This window comes from Carettochelys insculpta, chromosome 7, assembly GCF_033958435.1.
Source record: "Carettochelys insculpta isolate YL-2023 chromosome 7, ASM3395843v1, whole genome shotgun sequence".
Taxonomy (NCBI): domain Eukaryota; kingdom Metazoa; phylum Chordata; order Testudines; family Carettochelyidae; genus Carettochelys; species Carettochelys insculpta.
Window position 1 is genome coordinate 67,264,290 of NC_134143.1, and position 17,347 is coordinate 67,281,636.

General features: G+C 44.7%; 1 protein-coding gene across 1 annotated transcript in view; it reads right to left on the reverse strand.

Annotated features, from left to right (window-relative positions):
- The window catches only part of ADD3 (adducin 3), a 225,006-nt gene extending 220,808 nt beyond the window's left edge, over positions 1–4,198 (reverse strand). The window contains exon 1 of the mRNA XM_074999205.1: positions 4,146–4,198. The gene's annotated coding sequence lies outside the window, so the exon portion shown is untranslated. The remainder of the gene's footprint in view (positions 1–4,145) is intronic.
- Positions 4,199–17,347: the final 13,149 nt, after the last annotated feature.

The following is a 17,347-nucleotide window of genomic DNA, read 5'->3' on the forward strand; positions in this document are numbered from 1 at the left end:
AAAGAAAACTTTCAAGTCATAACGCACCACCCGATACTCTTGTCTGGCACCTCTCGTATTCCTGCGTTCCATTATCCTACCCAAGATTTGGATGTTGTGACTGATTTTTGTCACTGATTTTACTAAATATTTGTGAAGCCTCAGTTTTCTTTAGAAGCTCCTCAGCAGTCAGTCAGCCCCAACAACCGTATTTTCATAGCTGTTTTTCTTTGTATGTAGCTTTCATTTGTGTCATCAAAGAGATTTTGTGGACACAGGATTGAAAAGTTACTGGACACACCATGATGGCTATGTCTATACTAGAGGAAAACTTTGAAATAGTCATGCTAATGGCCAAATCGGGGAATACCAATGAGGCTCTGAAATGAATATTCTGTGCCTCATTAGCATGCTGCCAGCTGTTCGCTCATGCGTGGGTCATCTACACAGGAGTGCTTTTTGAAAGGACCCTGCAAATGTCAAAATCCCCTTATTGGATTTTGACGTTTGCAGGGTCCTTTTGAAAAGGACTCCTGTGTAGACGAGCTCTGTGCGAGTAAAACGCGGCACTTTCAAAGTGCTGTGGCTGGCAGCATGCTAATGAGGTGCTGAATGTTCACTTCAGCGCCTCATTAGTATTCTCCGATTTGCCCATTAGCATGGCCATTTCGAAGCCTTCCCCAGTGCAGACGTAACCAATGTGTCAGAGAAAATAGTTTGAAGTTGATGTCTTGTTCTCTGAAGTCTTTGCTAATATGTTAACGAGTCTGGCCAAGACCTAGCAATTCCTTTGTAACCATTTGCTACATTCCACAGGGGCCAAAAGGACACACAATTAAAGGAGACCTCATGGAGCAGTTAAAGTGTGATTGCACTATGGCGCAGAAACATTTTGGACTTGTTAAACTTTCAAACACATGATCTAATGGGCATCCAAATTTTGGTGCATTTGTTTGGTGCATTTCATTTATCTGTTAAAATGTCTTCAATCAGATGAGTAAAACACTTTAAAAAATGTTACTTTTTGTAATTAAAAATTCTGCTTACTGAAAAAGTGCCTCTGTGATTAATTACACACACATTTTTATGAAAGAGAGTATTGTATAGTTGCTACACTGTTTCTTTCTCCATTAGCACAGCCTGAAGGTACTTGCACGTGAGAAAAAAAGAGCATCAAAATTAAACTCTCAGAACAAAAATAATAAATATTATAAATACTAACTAATTTTCTCTTCTTTTGACTATAACACTATACTCTTGTGGGACTGCCCACAGTAGTATGGCAGGAATTTTTAAAAGCTGGGTGGATAACATGCTTTAAACTAACACATTTCAGAATTCTAATATTGACAGAAGATTTGTATTTACACAGATATTTCCTGTTCAAGGTGAGCCATTGAAAAATGGACCTTTTATGCTAGGGTCATCAGGCCTTCAGGGTGAGATGTTCAAAAGCACTCAGACTTGGCATAACTCTGTCCCTATTGAAGTCAATTGGAGTTTTACCCTTAACTTCAGCAAGAGCAGAGTTAGCACAATGCTTGCTGAGTACTTTTTTAATATCCTATCCATAAACATCTTCAGTGACACTTTGAAGCGTTCTTCTAGAGAAGGGATGCTATGAATGGTACCACCACAACAGAAATTCAACAGAGACTAAAACCACAGTTTCAATGCTGCTTGAATAATCAAAGAAAATGTTAACACAGGGGATCTCCAACTTCTTTATGATGTGGACCACATGATAATAAAGTTATTATCTTGAAACAGCTTCTCTCCCATTTACAATCAAGTAACATTCCTGTGGCAACTGCAGCCAGTGCTTACACAGAAGGGTAGTTGTAGGAAAGAACAGAATGTGTTGTTAGCTTTCTTTACTGCAGTAAATGACATTTTGATAAGTAAGCTGGAGAAATGCAGGTTGGGTGGAACTACCATTAAGTGGATACATAATTAGTTAAGCTGCTGCAAACAAACAGTAAATATTAATGGAATGATGTCAGATTGGAGGGAGGTCTCAAGTGGGCTTACACAGAGATCTTTTCTGGGCCTGGTGTTAACATCTTTATTAATGACCTGGATGAAGGAATAGAAAGCTTTACTGATGAAATTTCCAGATGACACAAAGCTAGGGGGGTTGTCAACACTTTGGAGGACTAAACTAAAATTCAGATGGCTCATGATAATCTGAAGAGCTGTGGTATTGTCAGCAAAGTGAAACTGAACAAAGACAGATGTAAGGTGCTACACTCTGAGGGAGAAAAACCCAAATGCACACATATAGACTGGGGGATAGCTGGTTTGGCAGCAATGTTGCTGAGAAAGACCTGGGAGTTGTGGTGGATTACAACTTCATTGTGAGTCAGAAATGTGATGCTGGTGCAAAAGAAGCAAGCGTAATTTTAGGTTGTATTAACACGGGCATAGCACGCAAGTCAAGGGAGGTGAAGTTACCACTCTACTTAGCGCTGCTTAGGCCTCAGCTGAAGTTACCTGTGTCCACATTGGGCCACCAGCACATAGAAAGGATGTGGAGAAACTGGGAACGATCCAAAAGCAAATGACAAAGATGATCAAAGAGATGGAATGCAAAGGCTGAAGGAACTGAACATGTTCTGATTAGAAAAGAGATTACAGGCAAAGGGGTAAGGGAGACAAGATAGTCATCTTCAACTGCTTGAAAATTTGTAATAAAAAGATGGAGAAAACTTGTTCTTTCTTGCAACAGAGGTAGAACAAGAGCCTACAGGCAATGGGTTCAAACAACAGCATAGCGGATTTAGAATAAATCTCAGGAAAACTTCCTAAATGTAAGAACAGTAGGACAATGGAACAGACTGCCTAGGGAGGTTGTACAAGCTCCTTTTCTGGAAATTTTCAAAAGGAGGCTATACAGCCATCTGTTGGATAGTTGAGACACAACAAATCTTGTACCTTGGCAGTGAGCTAGACTAAATAACCTTTGTGGTCCCTTCTGACCCTGTAATTCTATGTTTGCACCTGGAAGAAGGAGCACCAGTAGCATGTGAAAATGTGAAGCGACAGTAGCATGCAAACCATCTGCCATCTGCAGTTCACAAGCAAATGCTTCGTGGACTACTGTTTAGAAACCTTAGGGTTATAGCTAAGGTTTCAATATTGAAATACTAATGATGGCTTTAGGAAATGCCTCTTTAAAATGAGCAACTAGAGGTGGACCTTCATGATACGTTCATGATATGACGTCACATAAAAACGTTCATCACAGTTAGCAAGCTTCTTCCCACTTCCTAGTTTCTCCAGCCAATTTTTAAAATGCCCAAAATGCTTCACAAGTTTCCCACAGTGCACTGGAAAATCCAGGAAAACAAATACCCAGAATGGGCCAAATGCTCTCTCAGATACACAATATACTATTACAGTTTCAAGGCAAGATGCACACTTGACTCTGACGTCAGATTTTTGCTGAAATATTCCTTGAACAAAAAAACTACCTACTGTTACTTTTTTCTTTTGACTTGCCATGGAAATCTATGATATGAGATGTAAGTAAGAGCCACATAAATTACTTCAATGTCACCCATGTAAGAGGTAAAGTGCTATACATCACACATTTTAAAAATGAGGCATGAGAGTTTGAGATCCCCATCTCTTGACATTTTAGGACTAGATCTACTCATACTAGTAGATGAGATTAATGTATATTATTCTGAGTTCTCCTCTATTGCTTATCTACTTTGCTTGGGACAGAGCTCTTTTCTCCTACTCTGTCAACGTTTAATGAGTGATAAGGAAGTTAGAAGGAAGAACTAGTCAGCTTTCAAGCATTAACATTTTCTAGTTGACTTTATGCCATTAAGTACAGTAAAAAGACTGGGAATCAACTTGAAATTGAAAGTTAACTAAACTATTCCACACAGGGTTCTAGAGCAACCAAAACTACCCATGTTATGGGAGAATGACACTGAGAAATACATTTTTTTCCTGGTAAAAATGCCATGAGATAAATCCAAAAGCACATAATCAGTTACAACTCTCATTCAAGTCAAATAAAACAAAAATAAAAAATGAGTAAGGATATCAGAATTTTTGCACACCCACAGTGTACGTTGCAAGTTTTCGTAAGTACAACTGGCTGGAACATTATAACAGTACTATTTCCTTTTAAAATAAACATTTAACTTTACCTGTTTCTGGTCATTAACCCACCATTTTTTCTTTGGTTTCTTTTCCTCATCTCAGGGTTCCCCTTTCTCCTGTTCTACTGTTACTCTTTTTAGGATATGGCTATCCTTAAATAAAAGGAGTTCCTTTTTAATCAGCTAGATCCCGCTGGCATGAGTTGCCTGTGGTATTCACTGCACTAGGCTACTGTCTTCTGTTGCATCGCCGTGGCAACAAGATTTAGCAGCAAGTCAGCAGCCTTGAACTTGTCAGAGTCAGTAACAATGTGCTCCCAGCATGAATTGCTTTCCAGCACATCAGGTTGCCACGACAACTACTAACAATAAAACTCATCTCTCTTGTTTTAAATTCAGTAACTCTTTATTTCTAGTTTCCCAGAGGCTCTGGGTCTGTATTATATGAATCCCAGTTTGTTTGTTTTTTTTGAAAATGGCCCAGCCTCAGATAAATAATCAAAGAAATGGGAAAGTGCTTGATACACAATTTGGGTCATGAATCATTGGATAGCAGAGGGAAGCAGTGCAGAGCATAACAATGGGCGTGCCAGTGCTGCAGATGCTGAGGAAGAGGGCCAACGAACAAAAGCCTAAGTGTCTGTGTGTGCAAGATCTAGTACAGAGCTTCATTTGATAGCACAGAGTGTTCAGGCAACCTCATCTGCATTCCCCAGAGTCCGCTAAACTTTGGGCTCCATTCTGCAAGATGCTGAGCATCTTCTGAGAGTACTTTGGCCCTCAGAGGATCAGACCGTTGGGCTATCTGCTCATTTTTCCCCTGCCCACCTCCGAAAACTTTAGGTTGTGAAAATCTCTCATTTGACCAGCTCAGTCAGTAACATGAGTGCCGCGTGAAGGAGAACGAAGTGCTCAGAAAGAGGCGCTTTGGGGCTGCCTGGGACATTCTGTACCCCCATCATCAACTCTTTTATGGGGCTACTAGAAGATTAACCCAACATTTTCAGCCTGAGGCTGGGGGAGGAGTCTCACTGGCTGTCTGATGGCTTTTCCTTCGGACCAGCCAGGGTGGGGGGAGGGCTGCATGCAGTGGGACCAACAGCCATGACGTGCATGGGAATGAGGAGTGGGGGTACCCTGCTTCATACCCCAGAAGAGGTGGAGCCTCAGACAATGTGGGGAAGAGGGCGAGGTGGTGGTGGGGGGTAGGCCATGATGCACACCTGCCAGCCTTTGCCCAGGGGTAGCCTGAGATGGCAGGGACTGTGTGATGGCTGGCAGCTGCCTCCCAGGCCAGGCCAGGCTGGCAGGGGCTGTGCTGCCAATCAGTGATTGCTCCCTGGGATTGGAGTGCTTGCTGCACCCCCATGCTCATTCTTGAGTATAAGTGTCCCTGCTCTCACACCCCCCGATCTGTTTGATGTGAAACAATTGCATTCCGTTCACATCCCATTGTCCTAGCACAACCAAACCCTGACCTTGCTTCAAGTTATGGTAAGAGCACGTTGCACACCAAATTCAGTGGCCCCACCTTTTACTGTTTAGGGGGCATTCTTGAACAAATGGATTCCCAGACAGGTGGATGGACACATAGACAGAGATGCACAAACTCTCTAAAATATATAGTAGAGGATAATTCTTGTACGAAGTATGCATTTGAAAATGTATAATTCACAGATCATGAATGTCCCAGTAAAATATGTGTGGCTACATTGTATGTAAAAGTTATAAAATTCTGCTATATGATATTACTGAGACATACTCCAAGTTTAGAACAGCAGACACAAATGAGTTCCTCAGAGACAGAAGGCAAACTGACATAGCTTGGACCATCACCTGGGTAAGTGGCCATTCTTTGATAGGAGAAAGCATGTGAGTGAGAAATTGACCTCTTGGTAAAGAAACAATTGGAGCTTCCCATCCCAACAAATTTTGGTTTGTCTACATTGTTGACTGTTAAGTGCAGCCAAGGCAGCACTTTAATGTGGCAGTGTGGTCACTGTACCAGAGCTGGGAGAAAGGGCTCCCAGCACTAAAGGTAAACCACCTCCACAGCAGGAGTAGGTAACGGCTCTGGATACCTGTTTACGCTGGTGCTTTACAGTGCTGTAAGTTATTGTGCTTGCGAGTGGCGAGAAGGGGTTTTTACCCTTGAGTGAGAAAGTTACAGTGCAGTAAAGTGGCAACGTAGACAAGCCCTTTGTCATCTAAACCCCAGCCAAAGTTGATTCTCAAAAAAGAGGATGAAGTACAAGAATGGAGAACAGCCCCAAGTTATTTCTCTTTTCTCTGTACCCAAGGCATCCACAATACCCTGAAGAACAAAATCCATGGCTCTGGGAGCCTGGCTGAAAGGAATTCAGTGAGTAAGGAGACTAGAAAATATATTAAGAGAGTAATTTGCTTTGAGTTAAACTCAAATTGTTCATATAGGTATTAACTGAGTTACACTTTTTATTTACTTGTAACCAATTCTGACTCTTATGTCTCTCTATTTGTAGTCACTTAAAACCTTTCTATAGTGAGCCACATTGTTTTATCTAAACCAGAGTGATTGGACTGAAGTGTTTGGGCAACTCTTTGGGATAACAGGATTTATTCATATTATTTTCTAGCACGGTAATACAGTGAGGGACTTTACATCAGCTTGTATTGGCCAGGAGAGAGCTGGCCAGAACAAGCTGCACATTTCTGAGGGAAACATCTGGGACTGTGAGCTTGATGGTGTTGCTCAGTAGTATAATTCAAGGGTGCCTGGTTGTAGCACCTTTGCACTATAACTGGGAATAACTTACATGCTGAAGGCTGCATGTAAACAAACCAGGAGTAGGGTGACTAGATGTTTGGTTTTTGGCCAAATGCTGGGTTGAAAAGGGGCCCTCCTGTACCCTGTGAAAATGAATGAGTGAGGGTAGGACAAAGTGAGCAGTGGAGGGAGGCCGGGTGGAGTGAGCATACAGGGCCTTGGAGAAGGGACTGGACAAAGTGCTGGGTTTCGTCTGGTCACAAAATTGGCATCCCTAACCAGGACCGGTAACTCTCACAATGGAACGGTGTAAAAAGCACCTCCTGGTGGAAAAATGGAGGGATTCAGCTATTCATTGGTCCAGGTAGTACCATGGATTATGTCACAGTATGGCTACGTCTACACGTGAAGCCAACATCGAAATAGCTTATTAGGCTATTTCGATGAATAATGTCTACATGTCCTCCAGGGCTGGCAACGTCGATGTTCAACTTCGACATTGCACGGCACCACATCGAAATAGGCGCTGTGAGGGTACGTCTACACGCCAAAGTAGCACACATCGAAATAAGGGTGCCAGGCACAGCTGCAGACAGGGTCACAGGGTGGACTCAACAGCAAGCCGCTCCCTTAAAGGGCCCCTCCCAGACACAGTTGCACTAAACAACACAAGATACACAGAGCTGACAACTGGTTGCAGACCCTGTGCCTGCAGCATGGATCCCCAGCTGCCGCAGCAGCAGCCAGAAGCCCTGGGCTAAGGGCTGCTGCCCACGGTGACCATAGAGCCCCGCAGGGGCTTGAGAGAGAACATCTCTCAACCCCCCAGCTGATAGCCGCCATGGAGGACCCGGCAATTTCGACGTTGCGGGACGCGGATCGTCTACACGGTCCCTACTTCGACGTTGAACGTCGAAGTAGGGCGCTATTCCGATCCCCTCATGAGGTTAGTGACTTCGACGTCTCGCCGCCTAACGTCGAAGTTAACTTCGAAATAGCACCCGACGCCGCTACTTCGAAGTAGCGTGCACGTGTAGACGCAGCTTATGTCTCTACTAGCCTCTTTTCTGTGCCATTTCCCACTGAAGCTTCCCCCATGGTAGCAATGGTAGGCGCTGTAGTGTAGAGAGAGATTCTGTGGGCTGTTGGTGTTTTAAACCCTGTGGTATGTAACCTTGTTCAGTGCAGGTCTTGGTGAGACCACCATTGCTAATACCACCAGGGCTCTGATGTTGATCAGAGTGTAGGGTCACCTGGTTGGGCCCTGAACTAGATGAATTAGATGAATTAGAGTTCATCATTCTAATGTTAGTACCGCCTCTCGGAAAAGGATGGGGGTAATTACTCAATCAGTTTGCCTGGCTGAGCTGATTACTGTATCACCCCTGCTCTGATAAGAAGTGTCATAGGAAGGAAGTGCAGGGGAGAAGAGAAAGGGGCAACAGGCTTACTTCAGACTAGCCAGACAGTGGCCCTGTCACCCTCAGCCCCTGGTGGGAGGGCCAAAGGGAGCTGAATATTGTAAATAGACTCTTATGAAATTGGTTTTGGGAACAAAAAAATAAAGAGATGTGGTGAAAACATGCCCAAACAGGGGCCTGTGGGATATTTTCAGATAGAAGGCATGAAAGAGGCCATACCACATGAAGTAGAAAATCTTAAGAAAACACCCTAATGTAAAGATTTTGTATGCAGTCACATGATCTGAGCCACAGGTATCTGCTTGATTCCTTGCAGCAGTCATGACTATCTTCAATAAAGGAATTGTAACATTCCAGAGTTGATTAAAAATAGACCTGGGTGAACAATTTGCACCAGTTTATTAGTCCTGGTAGCCGTTGTTTGTTTGACTGTAGAAAAATCATAACTTCTGTCATTGATCAAAATTCCATAACACATTCGAGCCATAGGCCCCTCAGAAATTGTTCTCTGTTAATGCTGCTCTGATGATTCAACATTGGCATAACAAAATGCATACTGGTTGGACTGGACGTGAATGTCACCATGTTATTCTTCTTGCCTAGAAGAGCATAACTTTTCAAGAATGTGGGTTTCTGGTGCTAATGGTTGTGATGGCAAATGTGAAAATTGCTGTCTATGAACATTCTGCAACAATTACTTAAAATTGTGAGTCTGAAAACATTGCTGGAGTGGGGGGAAGGCAGAAAGATAAAAACCGGCTCTTCACATGTAGATTTAGCCAAGCAGCCAATAACCTTGGGCTCAGCTATGGTTGCTTTGTGCTGCACAAATGGTACAAGGCAATCGCATAACACTGAACTAACTGGCAGGTGGAGGACTGTTGCAGTGTGGAGGCATTCCCACCTGACATAAAACCACAGTAGCAGTTCTTATGCCATAACCCCCTGTGCCGCTTTGTAGAAAACCTGTCAAGGTAAAGAAGGGGTGCGTCCAGGTACTTAGCCTGAGCTGCTGGAATGGCTGCTTGAGGCAATGGTTGTAAGTTAGAGAAGCTCTAAGGTTGCTCTAACTTATGTTACAATAGGCCCATCCCTAGAACCATGGGCATATAAAGCCACCTTTGCTCCAACCCCAAGCTATTTCAACTCTTGTTTCAACACATCTCAGAACTGAAGCCAAGATGTTTCAGGAAGTTAATTCGTTGTTTAGATTAGCAGCTTTATAATTTGAAATACAGCTATTTCAGCAAGTAGGCTTAAAAGATACTCAGGATCTGTTTGGTCTCTTTGGTAATGGAACGTACATTACATTTGCACTGCATTAGAAATTGAAAGGGATTCGCAGAAATTTTTGTCTTCTGTCCATTATACGGCCTTCCTGAAGTTTCACTCATGCTGAGGTTATAAAGTACTCCTCCCTTCACAATGAATACTGGATGGAATCCTGGTGCCACTCTAAGTTTTCCGTAGCAATGGCCACATTTCTTCAAAGGAGTATAATTCACAACCAAAGAGTCAAACAATGGAAATGCTTGTCTAAAAATAAAAAGCCAGCTGTAAAACAGGAGATAGCATCTTTCAGGCACAGCTCCTACATACAAACAGGAACAGGAAAGAAGCAGCAGTTTTTCTTCTCTCTAAGTCAAGCTCTCAGCTCCCCGTGTAAAGGGACACTGATGACAAGAGGATAATTAATGAAGATTTGCAAGGAAGCATATTCATGAAGACAAACACTACACATTAGTGGAGGTCAATTAGTTTACAATGATTTTAACTCATACATTATATGGAGCTTACTGTTTTTCTAAGATTATTTCTCAGCCAAAGAAAAGAACCACAGATGGATTCATCTTGACAGTTTTCAAATACATTGATATATAGCATGGGCTCTTTTAATCCTCACATGACCGCATAATTATTATTGATTAATTATTTGTACTACAATAGAATCAAGAGAAACCAAGTGAAAATGGGACCCATTTGTGCTAAGCACTGTGCACATTCATAGTTACAGACAATCCTTGGACAAAAGATTTTACCATCTATACAGAGAAGATGCACAAAGGATAGGAGAGGGAGGCAGAAGTACAGAGAGGCAAACAATGTTACCTAGAGTCAGACAGCATGTCAGAGTTAGGTCTAGACCCCAGTTCCCATGACTCCCTGTCCAGTGCCCCATCCACAACAGGTTGAACCTCTCTAGTCTTGCACCCTTGGGATCTGACCAGTGCTGAATGAGAGAATTTGCCAGACCACAGGAGGTCAATATTGTCCAGCAGCATTACCAACACTGTCACCACTTCCTGGGCTCTTAGAAGGCATTTAGGGGCAAATTACCATTAAATAACAGCACAGAACACTAAGAGACAGGACTGGTGTTTGCAAAGAAACTTTATGGGACTGAGGGAAATTTGGCTGCATCCATGGTGAGTGGTCATCTGGCTAACTAAAATCATGCTGGATTACAGATGTAGTGAGACCAGATAGTGCCAGACTAGAGAGGTTCAACCTGCATTTTTTTTTAACTTCACAGAGCTCCTGTGAAATCAGCCATTAAGTATTTCTGTCTCTATCTGAAAATGAGGCTACTTGTCTTAACGGGAGCAGGAATCAATGTCAGAATCAGGATTAGGGGTTTGGAATTCACAACATCTATGATAAAATATTTTTAATTTTGTAAAGAATGTGCCAGCAGGAGCTCAATACTACTGAAGGATTTGGGGAATGTGTCCTTCAGAGATCATTTTCATGACAATGCAAAAGTGTGCATATGTAATGCCTTGTACACAAAGCCTAATGGGAGCAGGTGAAGCAATGAGTTTTGTTTATTGTAAACAACATGTTAAGTCACCATTTATGCTACCATCCAGTGTAAGAATTGTGGAGTCTCTCCAGTGCTTGAAGTTTGTGCAGGGCAGTCATCACTACTGTGTAACATATGGATTGCAGAGGGCTCCCTCCCTCTAGGCATTGTGAGGTGAGACAGCGGGGAGACAGTGGTTGAACCAGCTGGCTGGAAGCCTTTTGGCTATACAGCTGTAAGACTGGTGTGACTAGTTCTTCCACCCCCGCCCACTGTTCAAAGGTAGACCTAAAGATGGATCTATAGTTATTCTGTGAGAATCCACCTTGGTGGATACTGAGATACTGTGGCTTGGCCCAGAGCTGAATGCCACTATGAGCTGAAATCACTGGTAGCTGAAGCTATGGAGAGTTGGAATCACAGGGTTTGCCAGGGTTTTGCCTACAGCAAAACCCACAAGACAGCAGCGGACAGCTGGTAGGAGTGACCGATGGACGGCTGGTAAGAGAAGCAGCGGGCGGCTGGCAGGCACGACCACTGGGCATCTGGTATGAGAAGCAGCAGGTGGCCAGCAGGAGCGACCGGCGGACAGACAGTGAGGCAGCTGGCAGGGGGAAGTGGAACACTGGACCAGTGCAAAGGTGGCATTGCCTCAGGTTCAATGAGAGAATGCATCAGGGTAATGGGTCAGGGCCTTCATGGACTGGACAGAGATGTAAGTGGGGCATTTGAAAAGGGGGACAGAGAAAGTCTGGGTGTGTGGATTGGCTGTTTACAGTATTGGACTGGTGAGCCTTAGAGGCAAAGGACACTGCTCAATCCATTTGAGCTGGGACAGTTACTTAAGGGCTAGTTATGAACTCTGGGTTTGGTATTTTCCCAAGTTTATGCCATATGACTTTTCTGCCTCTTTCATTAAAAAATTTCTTTTCTTCACTCAGCTTCTGTGCTTGCAAGTGGGGAATCATTGCCTCTCTGAGGTGCCAGGGGTATGTGAATTTCCCAGGCTACTGGGTGGGGGCTTGAGCCGGTTCTATGTGAAAAGGATGAAAAGGAACCCTTAGATGTTGAACCCAGCCCTGCTTGCTGCCAATGCCTTCCAGCAGAAGAGTTACAATTCATTTGTTATTATCTGTATTTTGGGAATGCCAAAAGGACCTCAGTCAGGATCAGGGCCCCATCATGACAGGCTTTATGTACACCTAACAAGGAAGTCTTTGCCACAACAAGTTTGTAGCTAAGTATTTGCCCTAAGTCACAGGTTGAAATATTTAACTGAATTATTCTTGCACACATATGACATTTTGAAATCCATCACTGACCAGGTGCTAAGTCCTGATCCAAGTTATTTTGAGTCAATGGAAAGACTCCCAATGGCATGCATGGGCTTTGGATCAGGTGCTTAATTTGCCAGCATTTAAGGCTGCTAAAGTCTGCTTTTAAAAGTGATCCAAAACAAATTATGTAATTTTTTTTTTATTTCTGTCCCAACAGAACACACACAACAGGAAAAGAATGATGACCATGGACACAGTGAAAGCCAAGGAGCTGCACTAACAACGTATCACAGTTGATGGTGCTTTTGCAGTTCAATTTGAAATGGTCTCATTTCCTTTCATGCAGTCTCGAGTAAATACTCAGTTTACTAAACTGCAGTGAGCCAACCAGACAATGAATCATCATTGCCAAAACATCTGTTAGACGTCATACAGTCGTAAGTCTGAAGAGATGTTTCTTTCTTCAAAAGAAAAAAAAATCAGTAAAATACCTTTGTTTTAGACTAGACTTTGCTGCAACATTCTACAAAAATTCTATTTTGCTTTAATTATAAAACAAAGCTTTTTTAAGATCCCAGTCCTGCAATCATAATGTATTCTTATGATGATAGCATCCAAAGACCCCAATGAAGGTCAGTGTATTAGATATCTGTACTCTACACACTTCTAATAGAGAGATGGCTCCTGTTCCAAAGAGATGGTAATCTGACAGGCGATAACAGGTGTATCCAGCAACAGGTGGCAGAGCACAAGGTAATAATGAGGTAATTATGATTTATATAATATAAATAGTCATCTCAGTTTTGTGGCTGATACCTCTGTAGCTGCAAGCCTAGGATGGGGGTAAAGTTTGGTAGTCACTTCTGGGTCTATTTGGTACTGAATAACCTTGCCCTACTCCTATTTTCCTATGTTCACTTGGAATTTTCTTCTGATGAAGACTGTGTCTTAAAAAGAAGTTTCAGAGTTTCAAAGCTCAGTTCACACATATTGAAACTGTTGAGAATTAGGGGCTGAGATTTCTATTATCTGATACTGTTGACTTTGGTTCTAATATTTATCCATCCATTTCCCACTCCTAAGGTTATTTGTTTTCTTTGGCAAGCTCCTCCAGCCTGAGACTTCCCCACATATTCACATTGCCACCTGGCTTTCCTTACAGCTTATTTTGCACAAAGGGGCCCTAGCTGGGAATATGCTTCAAAGACAAGATGGTCGAAGGGCCAGAGTTTTCCCATGAGCCTTCACTCAGATGAATAACAATAGCTTTGTGTGTGCGCATACGTACATAGTGTGGGTGTATTGCAATAAGCCTTTGTTTAGAATAATGGAATTAATTCAAAATTCTTTACAGAATTAAGTTATTTTGACACATTTAGATCTGTCATCTTTACTGGGGTGAACCGGCCACATTCACACATATAGGCCTGTGACTTCAGTGGGATTACACATGTGACTGAGGACTACACACAAGACCAACTGTTTGCAGACTCGGTCCTTAGTTTCAGAATTTAAATCAAATGACCACAACTGTGAACAGAGGCATGGCCCAGTGGCTAGGACACTAGATTGAAACTCAGGAGATTTGCTTTTGTTTTCACCTCTGCCATAGACTGTGCATGACCTTGGGCAAGTCACTCTCCCTCTGTGTGGCTGTGTTACCTTTCCCATGCTTCTTCTGGTCTCGGTCTAGGACCTGATCCAAAACCCACTGAAGTCAATGGGAGTCTGTCCATTGACTTCTGCGGCCTCCAGATCAGACCCGACAACTACATCTGTACTTTGAGCTAGGGCTCTGATTCCCAGCTCCCATACATGGAGTGGTGCTATCTTGATGAGCACTACTGTGACTATAAATACCAGTGGAGCCACAGTGGCACAGGCAGCAATGGCAGTACAGCTGAACAATGCCAAGTACATAGGCATTGTGTTCAGGTGGGTTTGTACTTGGCACGGTTATGACGTGGGGCTGCCACTTGCACTACTGCGGCTAGGTTGACATTTATACTTGCACTAGCTCTTGCTCAGGTAGTGAGAGTACGTGTGTGTGAACCGAAAATTATACTCAATTCAGTGTAGCCATAGCCCTCAACTGTAAGTGCATTGGGACAGGGACTGTCTCTTACTGCGTGTATGTGCACTTTCTAGCTCTATTCTATTTTATATAGGTTTTTATAGTGATCGTCATTGTAGTAGCTGAGCCTGGGACCATGATCTTGGTAGGAACCTCTCCAGGTTGAACCTCTCTAGTCAGGCACTCTTGGGTCCGGCAATGTCCGTGGTCTGGTAGGATTTTAGTTAGGCACATGTCCACTTATCATGAGTGTGGTCAAGTTTTCCACAGTCCAATAAAGTTTGTTTACAGCCATCAGTCCTGGTTCTCAGTGTTCTGGGCTGTCATTTAGCTCTAATTTACCTCTACATATCTTCTAAGTGCCCAGTATGAAGTGGAAGTGGTAATGTGCGGGACAATATTGATGTCCTCTGGTTTGGAAAATTCTCTGGTTCGGCACTGGTCAGGTGCTGAGGGTGCTGGACCAGAGAGGTTCAACCTGTACAAGGATTAAGGATTCAGACTGATGGTTCACTTTCACAGTAGGAAGCACTTAAGGCCCTGATCCTGCCAACTCTTATACTTGTGCGCACCATTTTATTGTGGCGATTGCTCATGTGTGCAAAGCTACTCCGTGTGTGTTTGCAAGATTGGCGCATGAGGTAAGAGCCAGGTTGGTCCAATATACTGCATCCATCTGCACTTTGTTATTCTCCTGCCTGTTTCAATAATGTATTCCATCCACAATAGGTAAGGAAACATCATGTAATAAAAATGTTTTCCAGGTGCACAAAACAGAACACAGTCCTTCACATCAGAGAAGGCTAGTTACATTTGTGCTGACAAATGCTTAAGGAAAAATGGCATGTGATTGGACTGAATAAAAGGTTCTGTTATATAATAAGCATATCTTAGTATTTAAATTCTGAAAGCACAACTTAGCTAGTCTATGAGAACATACTTCCCCAGCAGTGCTACATTTTACGAGGATTCAACAAATTATCCCCAACGGTGGCTTATTATGGAAGTAGGGACAACCTTATTCTCTTTAGCTGGGTCTACACGTGAGCGCCCTTTCAAAAGGGCGAATATTGAAGTTCAGCAGTCGAAATAGCGGCCGTGGAAAGGGAGCACCTGCTGCCATTTTTCAGATTGGCATTTCGATCCGCTCTTTCGAAGTGCCGTCGAGGTCTTTCAAAAGAGAGCGTCCACATGGCTCCAAGCCCTCTTTTGAAAGAAGGGAGGCAGGAAACGCTGTGGACGGGGTCTCATGGAGCCAGCCGCCTCCTTTAAAGGGCCCATCGCTCCACCCTCTCCTCTGTACGAGGCGAGTGCTGCCCAGCCTTTCCTAGCCTGGCAGAGCTCACTTGTGCCCATGATGAAGGCCCAGCGACAGCTCCTGCAGGAGGACGCCCTCATCATGGATGCCCTGCTGACAGTGCTGTGCACCCTTGCCGCAGCTGCACCGGATGTCATCAGGTGGCTGGGCGGTCCCCTGGCCCACACAGGGCACCACCGGGCACCCCCCCCCGGGTGCCCCGATGCCTCTGGACTCACCCCAGAAGCACTGACTGGTGTGAGCGCGTGGTGCTAGGGGAGTGGGGCAAGGAATAGTGGCTGCAGAACTTCTGCATGTCGAGGCAGACCTTTGACGAGATTGACAATGGCTCGCTCCCGCACTCTGGCACCAGGACACCTGCATGCGGCCAGCCCTCACTCTGGAGAAATGGGTCGCGATTGCCATTTGGAAGCTGGCCACCATGGACTCCTATCGCTCTGTGGGACAGCAGTTCGGGGTGGGCAAGACCACCGTCAGGGCTGTACTTATGGAGGTAAGGTAGGGCCGGGTGGGGTGGGGGCTGGGGCAAGGGGAACCCTCCACTGCAAGGGGCTGGATAGGGCAGGGGCTGGACGGGAGGGGGGCAGGGGGATGGATGGGGTGGGGCATGGATGGGAGGGGGCAGAATGGGCCCAAGGCAGGGGGAGACGGCCACCACACCTGCACTAGAGCACGTGTCCCCCTTCCCCCCACAGGTCGTCAGAGCCATCAGTGTGATGCTGCTCCATAGGGTCATCCGCTCGGGGGATCTGCACAACACCATTGCTGGCTTCCAGGACCTGGGCTTTCCGAACTGCATCGGCGCTTTGGATGGCACGCACATCCCCATCCACGCCCTGCCACACAGAACTAGCCAGTATATCAACTGGAAGGGCTACCATTTGGTGGTGTTCCAGGCCCTGGTGGATGCGAGGGGCCGGTTCACCGACATCTATGTGGGTTGGGCTGGCCACACCCATGATGCCCAGGTCTTCTGGAACTCTGGACTCTGCCAGCACATGGGGGCTGGCACCTTCGTCCCCCAGTGGGAGATCCTGGTGGCAGAGGACGTCACCATGCCGCTCATGAGGCCATACATAGGACACCTCAACCCCACCCAGGAGGCATTCAATAAGCACTTCAACCATGCCCGCAACATGGTGGAGCAGGCCTTTGGGCGCCTAAAGGGGTGGTGGAGGTGCCTCCACATGCGGCTGGAGGTCAGGGTCCTCAACATGCCCCCGGTGGTGGGTGCTTCTTGTTTCCTCCACAATGTTGTGAGGAAAAGCGGGATGCCTATGTCCCTGGGGCTACGTCTACACGTGCACCCAACTTCGAAATAGCTTATTTCGATGTTGCGACATCGAAATAGGCTATTTCGATGAATAACGTCTACACGTCCTCCAGGGCTGGCAACGTCGATGTTCAACTTCGACGTTGCTCAGCCCAACATCGAAATAGGCACAGCGAGGGAACGTCTACACGCCAAAGTAGCACACATCGAAATAAGGGAGCCAGGCACAGCTGCAGACAGGGTCACGGGGCGGACTCAACAGCAAGTCGCTCCCTTAAAGGGCCCCTCCCAGACACACTTTCATTAAACAGTGCAAGATACACAGAGCCAACAACTAG